Genomic DNA, 22,247 nt, shown 5'->3' with positions numbered 1-22,247 from the left:
ACACCCAGTGCTCATTCCATCAAGTGCCCTCTTTAATGCCCATCACCCCAGTGACCCCATCCCCCCACCCTACTCCCCTCCAGTGACCCTCAGTGTGTTTCCCAGAGTTAAAAGGTTTGGGTGACATTTTCAGCAGGTCACCTGGGCTCTCAGTTTCTTAATTTCCTTCTCTCTGCAGGCCAACTCTCTTCTCTCCAAGCCACCCACCTCCACAGTCACAACTGAGGCTTTGGTATCTCTGGGAACTGGTCCAAAATCATAGAGCCAGGCTGTCCCTCTCTGACCTCTGCCCCCTTTCCTGTCCGCAGGCTGGCTGCTCCCACTGCCGTCACTGCCCATCCCCAGCACCTCTGCCCTGCTGATCTCTCTGATCCCCCACCCCACCCCATCAGCCCTCTTACTTTTTTTCTGTTCTCTGTATCAAGCTTAGAGTTAACGTCTATGCCTCACCTTGATCCTCTGTCATTTGGTCACACCCATCTGGCAAAACCCCAGCTGTGATGAACCCGACTATCCCAACTATCCCAAACCAGCATGCTTGCATTCAGGCAGCCTCTGGGAAAGTCACGCACCAGGGCATAGTGGTTCTGCATAAATTCATGGTTACTATGTTCCAACAAGCCCTTAATACACCCAGGGAACACTAGTAAGTGTCTATGATGATCTCACTCTCCCACGGTGATGATTTCAAGCCTTTGGCCCTTCCTTACGCTTGCACTTGCAGCAAATGAACTTCTGTCTCGCTCTGTCTCTCAGCCTCTCTCTTTAAAAGGGAAAATAGAAGCCATCAAATGAAAATCCCCATCGAGGACACAAATCCACATATGTTTGCTCCCATCCTATCCTCTTTTCCCTCTTGTTGTGATCGCATCTTTTCTGCCTTAGCCAAATCTCGTCACTTAGACCTTGGATTCCATCCCTTCTCTTTATCTATAAAAGTTTTTACTATTTGTGGTCTCTTATCGTTCCCATATATTCAACCTCTTCCTCTTGATTGGATCCTCCCCATAAGCTTTTAAATATATATATTTTTGCCACCCCATTTTCTCTTCTTCTGGGACTTCAATTACCTGTGTATTAGATATTTCTCTCTCAGATTGGTTACTTTCTATTGATTTATCTTCAAGTTCATTTTTCTCCTTCCACTGAGATCTTATTTGGCCATTAAGCCCATCCAGTGAATTTTATTTTTTAAATTCCAGATATTTAGTTCTAAAATTTTCATTTGAGGGGCGCCTGGGTGGATCAGTCGGTTAAGCATCTGATTCTTGATTTCTGCTCAGGTCATGATCTCAGGGTTGTGAGATCGAGTCCCGTGTTGGGCTCTGCGCTGGGCGTGGGCCTGCTTAAGTTCTCTCTCCCTCTCTTCTGCCCCTCCCCCTGCTCGCACTCTCTCTTTCTAAAAAAAATAAACAAAATTTTCATTTGATTATTTTTTATATTTTCTATTTTTCTGCTGTGGTTTCCTGTCTGTTCATTTATTATAAATGTACTTCTCTTTATATCCTGGAACATGGTTTTAAGAGCTGTTTTAAAATTCTTGTCTGATAATTCCAACATCTGGGTTATCTTGGGATTGGCATCAGTTGCCTGCTTATCCCTTGAGAATGGGTCACATTTTCCTGGTTCTTTTTATGTTGAGTAACTTTGGATCATATCCTGAATATTTTGAAGGTTATGTTGAGGAGACTCTGGATTCTATTTTTTTTTTTTAAAGATTTTATTTATTTGACAGAGAGAGACACAGTGTGAGAGGGAACACAAGCAAGGGGAGTGGGAGAGGGAGAAGCAGGCTTCCCGCCGAGCAGGGAGCCCGATGCGGGGCTCGATCCCAGGACCCTGGGATCATGACCTGAGCCGAAGGCAGACGCTTAACGACTGAGCCATCCAGGCGCCCCTCTGGATTCTATTTTATCATTCAGAAAAGTATTGATATTTTTTTCTTAGGAGGCAATTAACCTGACTATACTCAAACTACAGATTCTGTCCTACCTGCAGCAGGCAATTGCTCAAGTCTCAGTTTGGTTCTTTCACCTTTAGCTGGGATTCCCTGCTCATATGTGGTTCAAGCATAAGCCAAACGCTTGGGCAGAGTTTATGCAGAGAAATTTGTGTTCCTTTTCTCTGACTCTTTCCTTTCCTCTTTCTAGGATTCACCCCTCACTCTTCAGCAGCCTTGATTGATCTGGGCTCTATCCCCTGGCTCCTCTGCCTAAGAGACAGTGGGTTTTCTACCGGAATTATGCCCATCCTCTGCTGCTCTGTGACTGTGGTCAACACAGGGAAAATCCACAAAAAATAGGAGCTCATCTCATGTCAGTTCTTCTTCTACACTTTGAATCCCCTCCAAAATCTACCTACATGGATTCACTCTCCAGAGTCCTCAGATAGTTTTCTTTTGTTCGTTTGTTTTGAATGCTGTCCAGAGTGTATTGTTGTTATCTGTGAGAGGGTTGGTCAGTTAGAAACTGATTCTTCTATACCAGAAATAGGACTCTTTCCACAGATAGGTTCAATTCTCCCTGTTAAATTCCTCAAACCCTCTCTTGATCCACAATCTCCTTTAGCTATCTGCCCTATGTATCTTCCCAGCTTGTTTTCTTGACATAATTGTCTTTCCCCATTTCTCACCTTCTACTTCCTTCTCAACTCTCTCCAGCACAGCTTCTGTGTCATCACTGCGATGAAATGGCTCTTTCCAAGATCCCCAGTGATCTTCAACTCACTGAGTCTGATGGATACTTATTAGCCCTCATCTTTGAACTCATGATCTTTCCCTTAAATCTAGTCCTCGTCCCTATTGCCTATCTCCATGAATGGCTCCACCAATCATCCTCTTAGGCTGATTAGAAACCTGACAGGTCATTTTTGACACTTTTCCCTACCTAATTCCCCATATCCATCACCCATCTGTACATTTCATCTTCTAAATCTCTCTCAAGTCTATTCATATCCTTCCTTCATCACTACCCCCAACCTAGACCAAGCTAACTTCATCTTGTGCCTAGGCCTCCTGTATCCATTTTGGCCCCTACCACCCTCCAATTTGTTCTCTATACTACAGCCAGAGTGAAAGTCTCAAAATGCAAATCTGATCCTGTCATTCTCTTGTTTAAAACACTTCAGTGATGGCTTATGTGTCTTAAGACATATGCGCATGTCAAAATCCTTAACACGGCCCACGGTAGTCTGCTGCTTACGTGATTCCTTGCCCTTCTCTTGCACCGTGCCCTCTCACAACTGCCTCGCTCCAGACACATTAACATTTTCTGTGCTGTGGCAAACTGATGACTGGATTTAAGGCTTTTAATTAGTCAGCCTTTTAGATGTGGTTTTGGTTTGAAGGGCAGAACTTGAGTTGTGATTTTAAACCACGGAGTTGCCTTTGATAAGCATATAGGGATATTCTAAGATCATTAAGAAAGTTGATATAAATGTAACTCATATGGCTATTACTGTGGGATTTATGGATTTCAACCCACCATGCAGATTCCTCAGTTGCTACCCACGCGTTGAGATAGACGGAGTACGTGTGGGACACACACGTGCACACTCACAGATAGCTACCACGGGTTTCCGAGTACTCTGCCTCCGGGGAACGAACACCAACAGCTTTAGTTTCACCTTAAGGCCTCCTGCAGGGGCGTTTTGCTTTTCTCGGCCTCCGTACTCTCTGATTTCACAATGTTGCCTGTGCATTTTTGTCTTTACAGGGTACATGCTGACCACTAGGAATCCCAGACATAGGAGCTGTACTTCTCCAGACAGAGTCTGAGCAAGACTTTGTAAAACCTAGATGGCTCCCAACCACTCGAGGCGTGCATGCTTCCCGCAGATACTGACCCACCTTGGGTCACACACATGCACACGTGCACACCCCCTCAGAATTACTGGTGTTCATTATATGCAATGATTTTGATCGGTCTCTCTCTGTTTTTCACACTTGAGCACTTGGGTCTAGGCCACTCTCACCCTCACAATACCTCTGAAGGTAGCCAGGAATCTAAAGGCCCTAACTTGGTCCAGGGGTGGGCAACGTTTGTTGTTGCCTGTTTTTGTAAAAAAATTTTTTTTTTTTTTTTTTTTTTTTACTATTTTATTTATTTATTTGACAGAGAGAGACACAGTGAGAGAAGGAACATAGGGGGAGTGGGAGAGGGAGAAGCAGGCTTCCCGCAGAGCAGGGAGCCCGATGCGGGGCTCGATCCCAGGACCCTGGGATCGTGACCTGAGCCGAAGGCAGACGCTTAACGACTGAGCCACCCGGGCGCCCCGTAAAAAAATATTTTTTAAAAAAGATTTCTTTATTTATTTATTCGGGGTTGGGGGGAGGAATGGAGGGAGAGGGACAAGCAGACTCTGTGCTGAGCACGGAGGCCAACGTGGGACTTGATCTCAGGACCCTGAGATCATGACCTGAGCCAAACCCAAGAGTCAGATGCTTAACTGACTGAGCCACCCAGGCGCCCCTGTAAATAAAATTTTACTGGAACACAGTCATGCATATTCCTTTATGAATTGTTTATGACTGTTACAGTGGCAGGGTTGAGTAGTTGTGACAGAGACTGTATAGACTGCAAAGTCGAAAATACTTAGTATCTGGCCCTTTACAGGAAAAGTTTACAGACCTCTGATTTAGTACAGTTGTCTATTTTAGCAACAATCCATACTGAAGTGGAGTTGCCAGATTTAGCAATTAAAAATACAGGATCCTCAGATAAATGATGAAGAATTTTTTTAGAATAAGTATGTTCCAAATATCACATGGCAACCCTATGACAAGGGCTTGCACAGGACTCCTGTCCTTCCCTTGGTCCTGCTACACCTCCCTCACTGAGCTTTGGAAGAGAAAGAAGTTGAGGGAAAGAGGGGCCTTTGGGATGATTTGCATTCTTTTAGGGGAGGGAGTGTGGAAAGGAAGCCGGAGAACCATCTTTGGTCACTTCTGCCTTCTTCACCATGAGAAACGGGGGAGGTCCAGCTTGGGTCCTCCGGGTGCAGCTGGTAGGCTTCCGTGATCAGTAAGCACTCTTCAGACTGCCCGAGTCAATGCTGAAGGGAGTGGGGTAGGGGAGGAACTGTTTCGCTCTTCACGCCTGGAAGTGCTTCTTTCAACGAGCAGCTCCCTGTGCATCCGGCTGATGGTTATAAATCTTCTCACGGTCTGGTTTGATGCCCCGATCTTCATCCCCGGGAGATGCGGAAACCACTACTCTTCACTGGTAGATGTGGAGGTAGGTCTGCTCACCCACTCCGCTTCCTCCTCTCCATGTCCTCTCCGTGGCGGAGGGTTGGTTGACGTGGCTTGTGAGGGAAGACACCTCTGCAGTCACCTGGCCCCTGTAGCCGAGGGGGCTGGACAGAGTAGCAGTTAAGTGCCCCAGACCTGCAGCCAGCCAACCTGGGCTTATATCCTGGCTCAGTCTTTTCAGGCGACATGACCTGGGGGAAGTTACCTACCCTCGGAGCCTCCAACCCCTCATCTGTAAAACGCAGGGACGCTGGTAGTACCTATCTCGTGGAGCTGTTGTGGGGACCAAAAGGATGGAAACATGTGAAGTACTCGGAACGGAGCCTGACACGTAAGCACTTGGTAAATGTTCGCTTGTTCTCTGTTTCACAAGCTGACTTGGAGAAACCTATTGCCCAATGTGGTGGCCCTAAAACCCAGCCTCCGGCAGTGTGAACTCTGCCCACTAGGTGTCACCATTCAGCAGGCACTGTCCCTTAGCTTGACTTGGGGGAACGTGTGCTTATCATTTTTGATTTGACTTGGTGATTTCAAGGGGGATAAATGGACACACAATCTTTTGAAGTCTTTGGGGCTTCAGAAATTCCAGCAGAACTGCTGACGACCAGGCTGGAAGGAGCTGTTTGGAGTACTGCCTTTGTTCATAAAGTGACATATGATCATTTTTGTTGTTGTTGTTGTTCAAACCAAGCTATTTTGAGAGTGAAAGGGGGACTATTCATAACTATGCCAGGACAAGTGGAGTAAATGGGGTGTGCCCTGACAACCTGAATATAGTCACCTTATCAACAGGGTAATTTTTCCTCAGCATTCCCAGAATCTCCAGGACAGAAATGCGATGACCTTCCTTAGAAGTCGGCTACAGCGAAGTGTGGCTCCGTGCTTTTGGGAGCTCCTGCCCTAAGTGTGTCTTGCCTCCTTGTCAGGTCAATTATTTGAGTTTTGTCCTCAACAGACTTGATCCGCCTCACGGACTGCAAGTCCCCTTGGGTACCTTTGTGTTGAATAATCCCATATCCTCTACAGCTTTTCCCCATGTGGTTTTCTTGCAGCCGTAAACCCCTCTGGGGGCACTGAGTCCCCATCTCTGGATGTGTTGATGGAGGGTGACAACCACCTTCTGGGTTATTGCTGAGGGACCGCTAAGGTTTCTCCATCCCTAAGGCTCCATAATTCTATTATTTCTGATTTATCTTCCTTTAAAGGGCAGGAGGAAACCAACATTTGTTAGGCTCCCAGCATGCATCAGATATTGTGTTTTGTTTTGTTTTTTAAGATTTTATTTATTTATTTGAGAGAGAAAGAGAGAGAAAGCACAAGCAGGAGTGGCAGGCAGAGGGAGAGGGAGAAGCAGACCCTCCCGCTGAGCAGGGAGCCCGATGCGGGGCTTGATCCCAGGACCCCGGGATCATGACCTGAGCTGAAGGCAGATGCTTAACAGACTGAGCCACCCAGACGCCCCAAATATTGTGCTTTTGCCTCCATCATCTTAGTTATCCCCTCAATCCTGCGGCATTGATACTATTAAGTCACACAGCTCACAGGTAAGGAAACTGAGGCCTAGAGAGGTCACAACCCATAAGAGGCAGAACCAGGATTTAATTCCGGGTCTGTTGGGCTCCAAAGCACCTTGGTCACTTGCACACCAGGCTGCCTCTCTGTTTTTACAGGAGGCCCCGCTCCAGGGCAGGTATCTCTGGCAACTCCCTTTCCCTCCCTGGGTCTCAATTTTCTCTTCTCCAAGCTGGGCAGAGCTAGCCATACTGTGTTAAAGGGCTGCCCCAGTGACTGGAGGTAGGCGGGTGGTTAGTGTAGGAAGACTCTATGGAGGTGGGGCGGGGGGGGGGGGGGGGGGGGGGTCGTGAACAAGGCTTTGAAGGAAGGAAAAGGGGAGTCAGAGGAGGTGGATTATTTGGTTATGTAATGGACACAGGCAAGACGGTGAGCGTCTAAAGGAGAGGGGGCCCAGGAGATGAGTAGAAACTGCCAGTCTAATTAGGAGAGGCCAAGGGGACCCTGGTGACTATACTCAGGTTTAAAAAATCCGACGCAACTCATACTCAGCCCACGACCGTGCACGTGGGAAGCACAGCATCCACTTGACAACAGTAATGCTGAGAAGCGACCGCTGTTCAGCCTCACTTCGGAAAAGGGTCGAGGCCTTCTGGCTTCCAGACTGCAGGCCCAGGACGGCCTATTGGAAGCGCTGGGCCAGAGATTCCTAACTCGAGTTTTTCCTGCCTCAATCAGTCCCTCTGCCACACGGTGCCCTTTACCCGCCCTTGGAAGCCTTTCGCTCCTGGGGGGACCGATAGCGGCTCCTCCTCCTGGGTATCTGCGGACTGGATCGCTACACGCCCGCGTCGTCAGCCTCTCAACTGGTCCGCCCCAAACACCGGGACGATTTCTCAGGCGTGGGGGAGGGGGCGGTAGGCCGGCCGGCGCGCGGGGACAGCGGCGACCCAGGCCGCGACGGCCCTCGGGGCGGGGCGAGCGCGCGGGCTCCCGGGTCCCGGCCGCCCTCTCCCCACGTCCGCTCGCGGCGGCGGCCCGGGCCCGCGGGGGGCAGCGGACGGGCGTCCGGTGAACGTCTCGGCGGAGCGGCCGGTCGAGAGCCCCGCGGCGCAGGGGAGGAAGGCTTCCGGAAGGAAGCCCAGAGGGCGGCCACGCCTGGCGCGGACGCCAGTGCCCCGCGCCCGTGGGCTCCCCGCGGGCTCCCTCCGCCTCGCACGCGGCGGGGCGGCCAGGGGGTGTGGGCGGGCCCCGGCGCCACAGGGCCCCCTCCCGCTCCCTCCCAGGGCTCCGAACCCCCCTTCCCTGGCGCTCGGGCCGCGGCCCCTCGGCCGCGCCCCGCCCCGCCCCGCCCCGCGGCCGGCCCCGCCCCGCGGCCTCGCCATTCCCGGGCAGGCCCCGCCCCCCGCCGCGAGCCCCCCCCGGCCCCGCCCCCCGTTTCCGCTGGCGGCGGCGGCGGCGGCGGCGGTGAGGGAGCGGGCGCGAGGCGGGACCCCACGTTCCCCGAGCGCGGTGAGTGCGGCCCGGGGCGGGCCGGGGGCCCGGGAGCGCGAGACCTTGCGGGGCTCGGGCCGGCTGTGGGCGGGCCTGGCCAGCCCACGCCCCGGTCCCCGTCTTGGGGAGCAGCTCGGGGGCGCCCCGGGGAGGGATGACGGGAGGGAGGCTGTGGGCGAGCTGGGAGGGAGGGATGGGGTAGGCGCCCTGTGAGGACGCGGGAAGCCGCTGGGGAAGGGGGTGTGTGTGCGCGGGGCCCCGTAATAGAGCGAAGAGGGGTCTGCAGGGGGAGAGGCTCGGAGGAAGACCCTTTGGGAAAGGGGCTGCGGGAGAGCGGACAGCGGAATCCCAAGTGAAGGGATGGGAGGGCTGTAGGATGCAGCAGAAGGGGAGAGCCTCAGAGCTGTCAAGGCTTTCTGACTGTGTGGCCCAGTGAACTGGCTTGGGCTAGTCCCTAGAGCGCCCCCAGGGAGGGCGGGGGAGGGGGCTCGGGCAGGGCTGGGATGCTGCCTGCGGCCCCCCGGACACCCCTGACCACTCCCTGGGCCACCGCTGGCAGATCGGCGCTCACAGTGACGGCTTTGGCACACTCCGAGTTCCAAGATGTAGTCCATCTGTGCATCCAAGTTTGGGACTTTAAAAAACTTTCTTGTGGTTAGAAAAAAAAAAAAGTCCAAACAAGAAACTGGCTTGTTATGTGAGCAGAATTTGTACTTATGTTTGTACTTACAAATTCGGAACTGGAATCTTTGATGTCCTCTTTTTGAAAAAGATATTGACCTCTTCCTTAACTCCTCTCCGAATGCCTGTATTGTCTGGGCCAACCTGCAGCATTGGAATGATATGGGATCCCCTGGGTTGTGTCTACCAGGTTGTGTCTTTCCATCCCAAAAATGGGGATAAGAGGGCCGCAGCTCACTTCCCTTTGGTTCAGAGAAGCAAACTCATATGAGGGTGTCCTTCTGACCTGCAGCTGTCCCCTTCTCTGGGGTGACTCAGGTATTTCCTCCTCCAGGAAGCTTTCCTGGACTAGTGGAGAAAACTGAGGACTCATGCTCTGATCCCTGTATACCGGGCAGCTTCCCTCTGTCTACTAAAAATAGCCACAGAGAATGTTTTGTATGTATGTTCTGCTATAAAGATGTGCAGTCAGCTTGTCATCGTAAGTAATGGGGAAGGGAGGCGAGGTATTATGGATAATTTCAAACAATGGACTGGACAAATCATTTATATTTAGCTAAGGAATGCAGCCAGGGAGGCAGACATTCATTCACGGGGGCTTCCTATCTTCCACCTGGTCCTGGCAGGGCTGATGCAGCTGGGCTTTGGGTTGGGGGTGAGGGAGGGAACAGGATTGGGGTGGATGAAACTTGAAGGGTAAATCAGCTCTGCACTTACTCATTGAAGACCTGGCTGTGTGCAAGGCCCCGAACAGCTGAGAGTAGACCAGAATGGAATGGGATTTTTTTTTCTTTGGTTTGACTAAATCAGATTGTAATCTTTAAATCTATGAACAGATATTTAGTATTAATAATAATAATGACCAGTGTTTATAAAGTAATTTGTAGTTGGCCAAGTGCTTTCCCTGCACATTAGCTGTACATAATTTTATTTGATTCACACATAATCTTGTAAAGTTTACGTTCTTTATAATTGCCTTCTTATAGATTGGGAAAATGAGGCTCAGAGAGAGTCAATGACTTCTCTGAGGTTACAGAACTCATTAGGTGGAAGAAGCAGAACTTGAACCCGTGGCTTCTGACCCCCACTCCCCCCACCCCGCCATGTGTTTTGCATTATGCTGTGCTGTCTCTGCCATTCTTCCCCATTGAGTCTGTGGAGAGCCGGGCTCTGATCTTAGCTCGAACACCATCTGTTTGTGCAGCCCTGGGCATGGTACCTCCCCTTTTCAGCTCTGTGTTTTCGAGGGTTACTGGAATGAAATGTTTCTAGAGTCTCTTCCTGTATTAGATAATTAACGATAGAAGATGCTAGTGGCAGCTAATCAGTCAAGTAATAAGTGCACTCTATTTAAAATTTTTTAAATTGTGGTATAAAACAAAACAAAATTTACCATCTTAGTCATTTTTAAATGTAGAGTTGTGCAACAGATCTCCAGAACTTTTGCATCCTGCAAGACTGAAAATGTATGCCCATTAAACAGTAACGTTCCATTTCTTCCCCCCACAAGCCACCATTCTCCTTAGTGTGCTTTATTATGCTCTTACTGTGTGCTCAATACATGTTGGCCTTGAGGAATTCATAAGGAGGGTTGTGGAGAAGCAGGCCAGCTTAAATAGGAAGGCCTTGGGCCTGTGGTGGCTGGCTAGAGAGCTGGCCCTTATCTCCTTGTCTGTAACTCCAGTTCCTGCTGTATTAAGTGAGTGAGTGGGAGAGGCCTTGGGCAAGTGCCTTCACCTCTTGTAGCTTTAGCTTCCTGCTTGCAAAATGAAGATAACAATACCAAGCTCTCGGGGCTATTAGAAGGAGCAATGAGATAATGTATGTGAAGCTCAGAGCTTTGGGCCTCACACAGAGCAGGTGTGCAGTAAATAGTGGTTGTTATTTATAACCTAGCTGAGGAGACTAGACTAATAAGCTCAGAGCAAGAGAGGACAAGACTTCTTTTCTTCTACCATGAAAGCCCAGGCCTGGTGTGATTGTCATCCTCACTGACTGAGAGGGAATGGATCAAATCCAGGTACCTTAGCCTGGCACTCAGCATCCTTCCTATCCATCTCCAGCCTTCCTGTCTAGCCTTATCTCCTGGCCTTCTCCCCTAGGGACCCTTGGTTCCAGCCAAACTAATCTCCCAAGCATGCTTTGCTCATTCCTTCTTTGTCTCTGAGTTCACACTGTTCCACTTTTCTGGAGTGCTCTTCCCCACCTCGTCCTCCCCCACTTTCAAGACCCTATTCATGTTTGAGTTCCTTCTTGGAGCCTTCCCTGGCCACCCATCCCCAAAGCACCTCTTTTTCCTTGGAACTCCTCTGGCATTTTCTGTCTTCATCTCTCCTGGCTTTTATACACTGCCCGGGGTGATTCTTTAGTGAATTCCACAAACACTTAATACAAGAGTCTGTGCTAAGTTCTGATGATGCAAAAATGAAAAAACATAAAGGTCCTTGTCTTCATGGGGTGTATAATGCAGTAAAGGTTAAGAAAGGGCTTCAAAAAGTGGTATTTCAAGGTATAAGGTGAGTGGCCTACTGTATTGTGTGGGTTCAAACGGGGGATTGATCACCCCAGTTCTGGAGAAGCACCTCATGCACCAGGGGGTGTTTGATGTGAATTTGGAAGAGTGGCTTGCACTTCAGCAGGAGGGAGGAAGGATCAGCCTGCAGAGAGGCACTGAGAGTGTGGGCTGATGAGTAGGTTGTGTGAAGGGAAGCAGAGGGAGGAAAGCCTAGACAGGTAGACAGTGGGCCTGTTGTGGTGGCTGCACATGTGCAGCCAAGAAATTCCATCCATCCATCCACCCATCCACCCATCCACCCATCCACCCACCCACCCATCCACCCATCCACCCATCCACCCATTCATCCACCCACACATCCACCCACCCACCCACCCATCCACCCACCCACCCACCCACCCACCCATCCACCCATCCACCCATCCATCCATCCATCCATCCACCCATCCATCCACCCATCCATCCATCCACGAGAAGCTGAGTGCCCACCATGTGCAGGCACTGAGCTGCTGCTAGGGAGACAGCAGTCAGCATTGGGAGGCTCAGGAACTTTGCAGGTTTTTGCATAGGAGCTGCAGAAACAGGGCTAGGCCTAAGGAGGGAGAGTCTGGGGTCTGGGAAGGGGGAAATCATGGCGGGGAGAGCACTGGGAAGCTGTGAGGAATGGCGGGAGAGGAGCCGGACAGGGGACATTTTGGAGGCAGGGTGGAGGGCCTTTGTGAATTGATTGGATGGGGGGTGAGGAAAGGAGGAAGGGGGATTGGATTGAAGCCGATTCTGAGCTGGGTGACTGTCAGTGGGCAGTGCCATTTACTGTTCCCAGTGCTTTCTCCAAGTAGATTGGAAGCCCCTTCAGGACATGGATTCCAACTCCCTCTGTGTTCTTCCTGGCCCAGTGCTCACTGCTGAGTGGCACAGAGTGGGCACAGTGTGGACCTCTGATGTGCTCAAGAAATGAATCTTGCACCTTCTACAATGCCAGATTTGCACCCACAGCAATATTTATTTGTACATGGGCCTGGCTTTTTCCAGAGTCACGTTCTGCAGAGAGCCAAATATCTCCTGTATATGTCTTCATAGCCCAAGTTAACTACCCTTCCAACTTCGCTCCGGTTTTCTCTTTCCCTTGATGGCCATTTTCTGCCACATTGTTATTGCTCCACAGGATAACTGTGGATGTAGTAGAGATGGAAAGAACAACGTGGTCTGTTCCTTTACATCAGCCCCTCACATAGGGTATGTGAGTCAGAGTCGTGTCTCAGTAAAGTTATATCGTTTTACAGATTTTGAAACGTGAGATCATTTGTCAGTGGTCAGAATTTCAGAGGTTAAATCCTTGATGCCAAGGGTCTACCCAGGGATGGCAAATAGGTTTAACATGGATACTGTTACCTCTGTAACTGCCCATAGCAGACATCACTAATCGATCACAGCTATCTTAACTGCTGAGCCAGGGCTTGGGTTCTGCGCCTGATGCTTCAGGCACCCACTATTAGCTGAGTGGCATTGGCACCACAGCTGAAACCAGTTTGCCATTTCTGGCCTTCTCTCTCTGTTGATTGAATAGATTCTAGGTGGGAGCCTGCCTCCCCAAAGAGTGGCCATTGCTGGACAGAGTTCACCCTGGAGTGGCTTCCCAGCAGAGTGGTGACTTAATTTTTTATTTTCCTGCAGGAATATCCTGGGATCTTCTCTTATCTGTCAGCGGCCAAGGTGTTTGCAGGAAATTCAAAGGAACAGGTCAGTCTGGGTCCATCATGTGGTGGGGTCTCTGAAAGTGTGTATGTTATAAACTGTCTAAAGTCTCTCTTGCCCTTTAACGGTGGTTTGGGGAGGAAGGATAGAATGGGATGCTGATATTTTCTACATGTCTCTCTGTCTTAGCTCTTGACTTTGATTTGATGAGCTCCTTCAATTGGGCTTTGGGGGTTAAGGAGACATTTACCCCCTCCCCGCTATTTCTGACAGTTAGGATAGTACTCTCAATTTCTTTCCTGACCACCCTGATTACAGGGAGGAGACCTAGGGAAGCAGGAGAGGCCTGTAACTTCCTGCTTCCTGTCTCCTCCCAGCAGGCTTGGGAGCCAGGGTGGAGGACCTCCCCCTAGCTGGCCAGAAAAGTATCTGGGGGAATCTGGCCAATCCTACCGGTCTCTTTTCCTCTATAGTGGCCGCTGCAGCCATGCCCATGGCCCTTCGGGTGGGTACCCTCTGCCGGGACCCTCACCAGGATCCTGATTTCTGCTCCCACAGGCTCCTGGGGTCTTGCTGAGAGCTTCTTTTGTTCCCAGCAGTGGCGCATCAAGGCCCCCCGCCAGTGGGAGCTAGCAGGAGCTCCTTAGGCAGGTAGGCAGCCTTGGTGGATGGTGCTGATTCCGGTTCCCTGGGAGTGCTGCTTACAGACCTGGGCCTTTTTGTGTTTTAATTTATGTGTGTTTTATCCTGTGGCTTCCTCCTGCTGGGTGATTTGTAAATCTCTCACCTTCTAAGAATTCAGCAGTGTGGGGGTGGGGAGGGGGGTGGCAGTTGGAAGGATGGTGCTGGCTCATAGCTCACCTTGCCAAAAGATTCCTTTCTCCGCGAGTTCCAGCAGAGATGATATGGTGTTCCAGGAGTGGCCGCGGACCTCTTCTTGTCTTGCCGTACTTTGCATATCATACTTAGGATGCCAGTGCTCACATTTGTCATCCTCATCAGGAGCCTCAGTTTCAGACTCTATGTCCACAACGAATTTACTTGAAGTCTATCAAATCTTACTTTAAATCTCATTGACTTTTCCCCAGAGTCCTGCAAGGTAGCGCTCATTTGCCCCCATGTTACAGGGGCTGCAGCTGGGGCTGAGAGCAGGTCAGGGACTTGCCAGAGACACACCGGTAGCGGGAGGTGGGGCATGGCTTCCAACCCGAGCCGCCTGACTCCCGCAGCGCCTGCCCTTCCCACTGCAGACCTGCTGCCCCTTCTCGTGGCTCCTGAGAATCGCCTCCAGGTCTGTCCTTTGGCCTGCTGCGGCAGGAATGTGGGAGCTCCCATTTTAAGTCTTCTCCCCTCCCCGCCGAGGCCCCGGGTGGGGTGTCTGCTTTCATTGTCGCCTGCTCTGGGGATTTGGAGTACCGCCTGTGGATGGATGGCTCGGGGCAGCCAGGCCTGAGCTGAAGGAAAGGGTCTGGTGGAGAGCAGGCCGCAGGGAGGGAAAGGCTCGAGGACTCTGTGTCATTCCCTTGCTGCTCAGCACCTCCTGGCCCATCATGGAGACTCTGTGGGGCTTGCCCTGGGGAGGTCCCGCCAGGGGAGAACCTGGGGGCGAGCTTCCCGGGAGGCCCGCGCAGCCTTGGGGAGACAGGCCCTGCTGTCACCAGTCACTTCTGGCCAGAAGACCGGCCTCCTTCTGTACATCTGGGAGGGAGACCTGAGGGAGGGACCCTCCGGGCAGGAAGCTTATCCTCTCCTATGGGTTTGGCCTCCCAGGGCTTTGATGTTGCCATTTCTCATCATGCTGTTGAGCCTCTGGGACGATGACCAGCTCCTGGGATGCGGGCTCTCATGCGGCTCCTGCCTCTGTCTCTAACGGGCTTTGTGGCTCAGGCTGGTTTCCTCACCTGCAAAGTGGGGGTCTGGACAGCCAGTTGCTGAGGTTCCTTTAGCTCTGATGAAGGTGGTTTCTGAGTGGGAGGAGGGAGTTTTTGGCTTCCAGCCCCGGGGCTTCCCAAATACCTCCTCCTCTCACGTGCCCTCCCTGCCTCTGGCCCAGAAGTGGATGGAGGAGGAAAGAGTGAAGTTAATGATTAAACTGGAGGCCCTGATTTCTGAGGGAAGTCGGACTGGGGGCGGAGGTTGTTTACAGAGATGGTCGCCTGTCTAGTTGGTGGCAGGGTCTTGTGGCCTGACTTCGTCCTGTGCTGATGTTATTTATTTGACAGAGACACAGTGAGAGAGGGAACACAAGCAGGGAGTGGGGGAGGGAGAAGCAGGCTTTCTGCGGAGTAGGGAGCCCGATGCGGGGCTCGATCCCAGGACCCCGGGATCATGACCTGAGCCGAAGGCAGATGCTTAACCACTGAGCTGCCCAGGCGCCCCACTGCTGCTACTTTTATTTTAACTGCCTCCTGGCCCTGCCTGCTGCATTTAGGAGCTAGGAAGTTCCATTGCTGCCCTCCAGCCTGATGAGTTAATAATTTCAACTTCAAGTATAGCCACAGCATCATGAAACTAGAGTATCTGCCTGGGTGTAGTCCAGCGTCCAAATCCATTCCCTTCTCCTGAACCAACAACTCAGCCTGAGCTGGGCTGAGGCCCTTGTGAACGGGATGGAGCCAGAAGGAGCCCGAAGGAGCACCTCTGCTGGCTTGGAATGTCACCGCATGCATGCTTTAGTTTATACTCAGGAGTGGAAGGTGGATTATTTTTTGACTATTCATTGTTTAATACTATCTGTGCTTTTGAGTTTACCACACCCCTTCTCCCCTCCGTCTTCCTTCCCACTCCCCATACGGTGGCCGCAAATTAATTGTACTTTGAATACTCACTTGCTTTTTAAGAGTCTTGTGACCATTTTTATGTTCAGCGGTCAGTGTTCGTTCAAATATCTGACCTTGGGATGGGGATGGGAAAGGAAAGGATGCGATGGATGCCTGTCCAGAGGGTCTGAAGAGTCCGCTCAGCAGACCCCCTGGGGATCCCCCCCGCTTTGGGGGAGGCTTGAGCCTCCCTGCAGGAAGGCTGAGGGTCCTGCAACCCTGGCACAGGATCTTGGTGAGTTCTTGGCCTTGGCCTTAGCATAGGCCACTGCTAACCCCTACAGCACCTTCGTGCACATTGGAAAAACTGCCCTTTCTCAGGTTAAAAAGAAAAATTAAAACGAATAAATGGTTGTAAGACCTGACCAAGGCCCAGCTGTGCCTGGGAAGTGTCCTGGAGTGGCCCAGGCCGTCTGCACGGCGGTGCCCACCACCTGCCACCCCACAGGGGCACACGTTGCCCGTGGCACAGGCCCGCTGTGCTCCGCCCACTCCCAGGGAGGGCCGTGGGTCCGGCTCCCAGTCAGGGCCAGGGGCTGCGGCTGGGGACGGGCCTCTGAGAACAGTGCGGGCGGGGGGAGGGACGTGAACTCCGGGAGGGTGCTCAGAGCAAGGCTGGAACAAGGTGTGGCCAGGCACGTGTGTCTGTGTGTGTGTGTGGCTGGGTGTGCCTGCGTGGGTTTGTGTGGGGAGGAGTTCTCTTGCATTGTTCTGGGACTCAGGTGAGAGGCCCACCTGAGCCCTTTCCGTCCATCACTATATACCTGCGACGTGAATGCCTCCTCCTTAGAGGGCGGTGTAAGACTTGAACACAACGCCTGATAGTCCTGCTCAGCTCTCTCACCTGGCCACTTGCCACAGTGCGGAAACTGAGGCTCAGGGGCCTGCTACTCTCCGACAAGCCCTGGGGGGCGGTGGTGCCTGGGACAGAGGGAGCGGATCCTGCCCGAGCAAGTCCCCAGCCCCTACTTGGGCCGAGCCCTATAGAAGGGCTCAGAGGGGCAGGGTGACTGGCTGGGTTTGAATGGGGGTGTGTGAACACGTAGAATGACATGTTGTGTTTTAGAGAAAGTGAGGTAGAGGTCTGGGCTTGCAATTTTCCACTTGTCTTAATCCTGAGAGATTCTAAACAGCTTTGTTTAAAAAACTGGACGTGCACATTGCAGCCACCTGAGGGAGGAAGTGCCGTTGGGCCCCCCAGGAAGGCAGTTAGGTTTGAAGCCAGAGTTTGGATGTGAATGCAGCTGTGGGACCTGCAGGGTGGGGAGGGAGAGCCCCTAGAGCAGCCCCAAAGGTATGAGTCACTCTGAATTAGCAGCCGTTGCAAATTGGCTCCCACTTGCTGCTGGAGATGGGCGGGTGGGGAGGAAGCTCCAGGCCAAGGCATCACCCGCCATCCAGGCTGTGGGCACAGAGAGGGACGTGGGTTGGAACTGCCTGTCTGGGCTCTTCCCCTCTCCCACTGTTAGCCAGAGCAGTTGGAGCTGGTGGTGGTCAGCCGGCCTGTGTCTGTGAAGGTCCCCCTCGAGGTACAGTCAGTACCTGCAGGTACCTGCAGTGCGGGGAGGATAATACAGTACGCCATTCCGTCCAGGGCAGGGCTGGGTGGAACTTTCTTGGGACCCATAGAGGAACCCAGGGGAGATCGGGCTGGGCCTCAAGGAAGGGGTGAGATTTGGGGAAGCAAAGGAAGGGGTTCTTTGAGGGTTTGCAGTGGTGGAGGTTGGGGTTGAGATGGGTGTGACTTGGAGATGAGTGCTGGCAAGAGAGGTGGGCTCCACGCTGAGGGCATCTTGAATGCCACCTGGAGGAGAGTCAGATTCCAGGAGGCTAGCAGTAGGGAGTCAGTGTTGGGGGGGGGGTCTCTGAATGGGGGGAATGACAGGCTGAAAGGGATGTTTTAGGAAAAATCAGCTTGTGCAGAATTCAGGGTGAATTTTCTTTTTAACGTACTTTTCTTTGTTATTGTTGCAAAAATAACACAAATTCATTATAATATTCGTACATTACATAAATTGTATAAAAGGAAAATCATCTATAATCCTGCCCTTCAGTGACAGTCACTGTTAATACTTTGGTTTTTATTCTTTCCAGGTATTTTTATGAGCGACTGGCATCCAGCTGTCCACCTATTAACTTAACAATTTCCACAAATAGAATTGTATTATACTGAGTGGCAACTTCTTTAGCCATCTTTCCACATGAGTGCATAGAGAATGACACCATTCTAGGGAATAGCTGCGTGGACTTGCTGGATGAGTGTTGTATTGATTGTTTATCGCCGCAGAACCAACCACCCCAAAATGTAGTAGATTAACACAAGAAACATTTTGTTTGCTCACAACTCTGTGGCCTAGCCCTTCTGGCCGGGCTCGGCTGGTCTCATTACCTAAGCCTATTAATGCGGCGGCAGTCATCTGGTGGCTCTGCAGGGCCTGGCCAGGCTGAGAGCCTCCTTCCCTCCCAAGGAAGCTAGCCTTTCAGGTGAAAATGGGATCTCCAGGACCTCTTGGGCTCTAGGCTCTGAGGCCTCACAGTGTACATCCATTGGCTGCTTGGTCAGAACCCCGGGGCTGGGGGAAAGACTCCACCTTGTGAAGGCACGTGTGCTCAGGGCTGGGAGGACATGGATGTGCAGTCCCTTCATGTGCCCAGAAGGAGGAGAATTAGACTATTTGGGAATAGACCCCACTGATCTTTGGAAGATAGCACAGGCGTCTGCCCTTCCCACCCCTCTCTTTACCGTATGGGTCAGCCTGGGAAACTGGCAAGGACAGGGCACTTGATCTTGCTGGGCGAGAGGTGTTGTTTGAAGTAGCTTCTGAGTGTTTGTGTGTGCGCAGGGCTCTTGCTGGCAGGGGCTTGGGGGTAATCTAGAATTTGGACTCTGGAGCAGACAGCTTCTCCTGCTAGGGCTACCGGAGCTGTAGGAGGAGGTCTGGAAGCTCTGGAAGCAGCCAGGGGCTTGGCCGCTTTGTACCCCTTGCTAATTTTCGTGGCATCTCTGAAGAATGTGAGTCCCTGAGTGACAGGTCTTTAAGAAAGCCAGCTGGCCACTCCAGATCCAAGCCTCTGCTGGGAATTCATTTATTTATCTACCCAGCAAATACCACACCTACCATGTGTCAGACTTGCTCCCCATCCTCTCATAACTGCAGATGGGAAGGAAGAAGACCTGGGCCTGTACGGTTCCCAGGTCTTCCTTCTCAGACAGTGCAATGGACTTGACATTTTGACTTCCCACAGTGTATTTGTTTTGAAGGATTTCTTTATCACCTACCTCAGTAGAGCTTCTCCTGTGAAATGTCACAGTGGCAGGGAGGCAGAAGGAAACAGGGGAAGAGGCAGCTCTGGGTCCTTAATGAATCCCCAGTGCTAGTTTAGACGATGCTGCAGTGGGCTGCTGGGGAAGTCCTCGTCGGCGCCGATCATTCATCAAACTTACCTCTCCCCGGAGACCGTAGGCTGGACTCGAGGAAATATACTTTCTTAGCACAACAGTGTTCTTTGGCCTGTCATCTGCCTCATGGTTTGTGCATTTATCAAATAAGAACAAAAGCTGAGTGGGGTTTCACATTTGAAAACACCTTGGTGTTTTATTTTCTCCCCGCTCCTCTCAGCATCTCTTGGAAAAGTAATGTTTTGCGGTGGAAAGGTTCTCTGTTTGTGAAAGTGCAGTCCACACTGCATAGCTCAGCCTCTGGGTCATTCCTCCTCCTCCTGCACGACTGTGCTGTGGGGACACCGACCCAGCTCAGCGAGAGAACTGGGTGAGGAGTGTGGGGAAGGGCAAGCAGCTGCACCACGCTCGGAGCCACCCGGATGTGTCTGGGTGACCCGGGGTGCCAGCACTGGGCTACTGTTTTGGGGTTAATGATATCTGATCAGCTCACAGGGCGGACTGTGCACTAGCATTTAAGGTTGAGGAAAAACGTGCAAAGCTGAGTCTGCAAACCTTGAGAAATCTGGCGTCACAGCAAGACAAGAAACCTCAGCAACTCCTTGTGGCCAAGGAATTGGAAAAACTGGTTGGAAGACCTCAGCCTGCTTCAAACTTCAAAGAGTTTGCTCCTTTGAGGCATATATATAGTAGGTACCTTCCCCATAAGCAGAGATCCAAGAGGCCGTTCTCTGATTCCTGACTTCTCTGCCCATGCCTCCACCCCCATTTCTGGTTCTCTATCGATACGAGGGTAGACACACTTCAGCGTGCTCAGGAGTCATGCTATTAATTCATTAACAAGCAATTATCGAGCACTTTGATTCTTTTTCTTAATTAAAAAAATTTTTTTTAAAGATTTTATTTCTTTGAAATAGAGAGTGAGAGAGAGAGAGCACAAGTGGGGAGCAGAGGGAGAGGGAGAAGCAGGCTCCCTGCTGAGCAAGGAGCCCAATGCGGGGCTCAATCTCAGGACCCCGGGATCATGACCTGAGCCGAAGGCAGATGCTCAACCGACTGAACCACCCAGGCGCCCAGGTTTTAAAAAATTAAAAAAAAAATTTACTTAAGTAGGCTTCACATTCAGCGTGGGACCCAGTGTGGGGCTTGACCTCACGATCCTGAGATTAAGATCTGAGCAGAGATCAAAAGTCCAATGAATGCTTAGCTGACTGAGCCACCCCGGCACCCCTGTGCACTTTGATTCTTTAAAGGTCTGAGGCATCTTTTGATCCAAGTGCTCTGTGTGATGAGGGAGCTTCCGTTCAAGATGGCAGTGTGGGAAGATCCTGAACTCACCTCCTCTCATAGACACAACAGATCTACAGCTACTACCTAGGGAAAAATTTCCCCTGAAAAAGACCTGAAAACTACTGGAATAGGCTCCTTCACAATGGATAAACAGGCCACATTGAGATGGGTAGTTTAGGCAGAGACATGGTCTTGCCAAAAACTCCACCCTCAGCACGGCAACCCACATTCGGGAGGGATCTCACAAATATGGAGCTTGTCCCTGTGTAGAGAGGAGTTTGTGCCCCACATCGGGTACCCCAACCCTTGGGACCTGCACGAGAGAGACGAGCCCCCCAAACGTCTGGTTTTTGAAAACCAGCAGGGCATATGTCTGAAAAAGCCATAGGGCTGTAGGGAACCTAGACTCCACTCTTAAAGGGCTCGTGTATACACTCACTTGTCCTGGGATAATGCAGAAGCAGCAGTTTGAAAAGCGCATGCACTGTAAGTGAAAGAGACTCATTTGCTATTCTTAAAGTGTCTGCCAGAAGGGCAAGAGCCTGTTGGGACTCTCTCTGGGGATGGGGACGCTGGCGGGGGCCGTTTTGGGTATTCTCCTTCTATCCTGTAAGTGCTGGTGCTGGCAGATGCCATTTTGTCACTCTCCCTCTACCCTGCTAGCACTGGTGGACATCCCCTGTGCTCCTTCCTGAGACCCCGCCTACGCCAGTAGGACAAAAGCCCTGCCCCCACCTGCTGCCCTGTGTAGGTAGCCCACATAGGGGATGCTCGAGCACCTGGCTCCAGTGGCCGAGGGGGATTGTGTTTCTGGGTCATACAGGTCTGAAACAATTGGAGAGACAGTTCTTGGCAGACTGCCATCCCCAGGGCACTGCACAGACAGCAGACTGATACTACCCCCAGTTATCTGATGGAAAAGCCCTATTTACTTGTCCTGGAGCTTTAGCTTGAGGGTCAGGCTTCAGGTTTGCCACACATCTAGAGGCTCTGGAGGTGCTATCAGGGAATGTGGGGGTACCACTTTTGAGCTGACCTTGCCATACCCCCCAGAAAGCTTGCTGGTACCTCCCAGAGAGGAGCCTCACATTTTGCAACTATCACTGAAGGCACATCTCCAGACTGCTTGTTTTGCAGGCCAGCAGGATCTGTGATTATGATCCCATAGGACTGTATATATATGCATACCTTAAAACCTGCTGCTTGAGGGTCTAGCTTCCAAACAGCCTGAGACCAAGTGCTGACTGAAATCCCTCCGTCTGGAAGACTGACAAATCTTGGCATACCCTCCACAACTGGGACCCACCTAGGAAAAATCGGGCTGCTTAGATAAGCATAAAGATTCTAGAGACAAGAGCTAGGGCATGGTTGAATAATAAAGTTCATCTCCTACATAAGGCCACTCCTGCAAGACTGGGAGAGAGAGCTCTTTTACCTAATGCATAGAGCTGTTTCACCTAATGCATAGAAACAAACACAGAAACTCAAGCAAAATGAGGAGAGAGAGGAATATGTTCCAAATGGAAGAACAAGATGAAACCCTAGGGAAAAAAACCTTTAATGAAACAAAAGATGAGTAATTTACATGAT

At 51.3% G+C, this 22,247-nt stretch overlaps 1 protein-coding gene across 6 annotated transcripts in view; it reads left to right on the top strand.

Moving 5' to 3' along the window:
* Positions 1-8,136: 8,136 nt before the first annotated feature.
* Positions 8,137-22,247, top strand: part of TSPAN9 (tetraspanin 9) — a 194,038-nt gene continuing 179,927 nt past the window's right edge. The window contains exons 1-2 of one of the 6 annotated variants that reach the window (XM_045874046.3): positions 8,137-8,275; positions 13,128-13,193. The gene's annotated coding sequence lies outside the window, so the exon portion shown is untranslated. Of the gene's footprint in view, positions 8,276-9,398; positions 9,420-13,127; positions 13,194-22,247 lie in introns of those variants that run through there. The other 5 variants (XM_045874047.3, XM_045874043.3, XM_064591687.1 and 2 more) reach the window with 5 other exon arrangements.

Source organism: Mirounga angustirostris, unplaced genomic scaffold, assembly GCF_029215605.1.
Source record: "Mirounga angustirostris isolate CCGP_5_RB_7025 unplaced genomic scaffold, mMirAng1.0.hap1 SCAF_5, whole genome shotgun sequence".
NCBI classification, from domain to species: Eukaryota; Metazoa; Chordata; class Mammalia; order Carnivora; family Phocidae; genus Mirounga; species Mirounga angustirostris.
Note: the sequence above shows the minus strand (reverse complement) of the source record. Positions and strands in the feature narration are given on the sequence as shown.